The sequence below is a fragment of the Onthophagus taurus genome, chromosome 1 (genome assembly GCF_036711975.1).
Source record: "Onthophagus taurus isolate NC chromosome 1, IU_Otau_3.0, whole genome shotgun sequence".
Classification (NCBI taxonomy): Eukaryota; Metazoa; Arthropoda; class Insecta; order Coleoptera; family Scarabaeidae; genus Onthophagus; species Onthophagus taurus.
In genome coordinates this window covers 17,847,764-17,850,841 of record NC_091966.1, presented here as the reverse complement: position 1 = coordinate 17,850,841, position 3,078 = coordinate 17,847,764, and positions in this window count along the sequence as shown.

Below are 3,078 nucleotides of genomic sequence, written 5' to 3'. Positions count from 1 at the left end.
AATCTTAGCCCCCATCTTTTAATGCCCTTTTATAGTTTATCGCGTACACGTAAAAATCAAATTATCCCCTTTCTTACCTAAAGCTTTTACCTGCATCGATAAGCAATCTACCTGTGTTACGTTGTGTAATGGGAACGAATTTAAGTATGTAATAAGTTACACGCAAATTTACTGATTTATTATAAAAATTTTAAAATAATGCTGGGTTAATTTAAAATGAGTGAGCGTCCAAGCTGTCAACGTATGGTCATTATAAACGCAACACGATAGTGAGTTAAAAAATAATAGTAAAGAAGTAAGTGGCAAACGAGCCGTATACGAAGTGTAGTAGCTGAAACACGAGAGTAGAATTTTCCAAAGTCGCCCTCCAGCAAAACATTGTAATTTATAAACGCGAAACAAGCTATTAGTTATAATTATGTTGCATGCGTACTTGATCGCGATAGGAACTAAGGCTTGAAAATTCGCCGTTCGGTAAGTTATGGCATCAGATTACCACGCTCGGCCCGATTTGCATATATAAGTTGTGCCGCCGCCCTTCGCCTTGCAGGCAAACGGAACACGCGACACTGGTAAAACTATGATAAACCTGTGTTTTCCCCAGTTAAAATGTGGGACAATATTTACATTGTGCCAAACACGTTAGTGATATGGAAATGGCCCAGTTTATTACGGATTATTTGATCAACTTCTTTCTTTTAGTTTATTTTTATGTTTATTGCAAATATAGAATTATTAATTTAAAATATTAATAAATAAACAGCTTCTGTAGTCATTCGTTTTGGGAAATCTAAAAATAATTGCTTTATAACTAGATTCTTATCTAAATCGAATCGTATATCAATAAATCGTATAGAAACCCAACATCTGGAAAACTGTTTTTTTGTAGGGTGGAAGTCAAGTCTACTTTAGTAAAATCCGAAAACGGTCTAAACAGGCCAACGAAGTGACAGACAGGAACAGTTTTCGAGGGAAGAGAAACGAGTAACGTCTGTCCGTGTGTATTTGGCGGGGAAGCAACCACCCGCAACGACCCCTAGGCTATTATACTCACAGATAAAGTTGATTCAATTATAGCCGACCGCATCTGCCATCTGTTGGCCATTATGAGTGCGCATCGGCCGTATTTAACGTGATTAACTCGTTGCTAATCTCCATGCAGCAGCTTGACTCTACGACCTTCCTGGGCCACTACTAGTAAACGCAAACGGCGCCAGATCAGATTAGGATTAACACTTCTTCGATAAGAGCTCCAAATAGTATACACCCGCTTCCGAGGTGACTCTATTTTCAGCAGACAACCGATGAGGATGACGGTTTCATTTCGAAAAGGGGCGCGCGCTCTTCGGTTAATTTGATGGGCGAAGGTTCGCCGCAATGAATTTTCGACGACACCGAGCTCATTAGGATGCCGACGGTAACGGTATAGTGTGAGGTTGTATAATGGGACGATTTCGTGTACGGAGAGGCTCGAAATTGAGGCAGGACATTTACATTTTAGATTCCGGTTTTAATTAATCCGATCGCGGGCGTCAGCGGCGCTGCGTCGACGATTTGGATAATTGAAATTGCCGTTTGGATAGTTTCTGTATCCCCAGTTAGATTTAATGATATTTCGAAAGATAGTTAAAACGAATTAATTTATAAATATTACACTCCACCTAGGAAAATGTAAATAATGTTTATCTAATATTACCAAGAATATTTTAATTGAAATTTCACTATTTTCCATTCGTCTTCAACTTCACTAGCAAAACACTTAGCTCAAGCTTTCGGTGTTCCCTTTCTAGGGTTGGATTTATTAAAATTATTAGTTGTATTTGTATCTAGGATTGGATTTTTGAAATATGAATATGGTTCAGTATAAAATGACTACGTTGTGATAGATTAGATTGTGAAAATTTAAGGATTGAATGGGCTTGGTTTAGATAGAGCTATACTTAGTTTTAAAATTGGATTTTGGAAATGTAAGATTTTGTTAATGATTCCATTCTTGAATTAGGTTTTCGAACTTATGGATTAGATGCAGTTTAAGTTAGATAGTGTTTGAGTAGGTTGAATAGGTTTGAGTTGGGTTGATTTATGGTTTTAAATATTAAATTGGGTTGGATTGAGTACCGTTTGAATTGAAAATTGAATGTAGGAAGTATTAGATTTGCTTGAATTGGTGTTTTGGATATTGCTGATTTGGTTGAGTTGTGATTAGATTTAGGATTGAATTTTGTAAATATTGATTTTTAGTAATAATGAAGTTGAGATAGGTAGGATTGTTTAGCTTTTTAAGATTTAGAAATTGTTATATGATTCCTTTAATGACTTGTAACTCGAGTTGTTTTAGAAACATCACTGTATGACTGAAAAGTTTGCAACATTCAATCTGATGCATATCTTTTATTGTGGTATGATTCTGGCAAATCAACAGATATTCGGTCTAGTACTGAAATTAAATTGCTTACGCTTAGGGCTTGTACAGGCATCGTATGGTTAGTGACTTCTATTCCTTGATGTCCATCAAAGCGCCATCGACAGGATTGAGTACAAATAGCCAAGTTAAAAACCTCAAAGTATAGGTGTAACAGCATATGCCGAGGATTTTGCGCCATACTGATGTCCACCATACATTGATTTGATGGACTTTTGATATCTTCCCAATTCGTAGTCCTCTAATCTTTAGAAAGCCCTAATCTACAAACTTTACCCAGGTACCTGGATAGTCCATACCTCAGAGTTCTTCTCCATCTCTGGACGAGGAGGAACTTTCAACAATATGTTTCTTAAACAAAAGCGGTGTGTTTTGCAATGGTCCCGTCAAAGAAGAACTTGCGCAAGTTGTTGAGGAGTATTGTGTTCTGGAAAAGTCTGCGACCATCGCATTACATTTATACTCCAGCTGTCTCCCCTTTTTCAAAAAAAATCCAGTGGAGACATACTGGCCAAAACTATCACACTCGCAGCTAATATAGTGAATTTTTTTTTATATCCCAAAGCCCTTTTCTAAATCTGCTCCATATACAAGACAATCGAAAATTCCACACACTGTCCTTCTTTTTCTTTCTAAACGACTGCTTCTTCTAGACA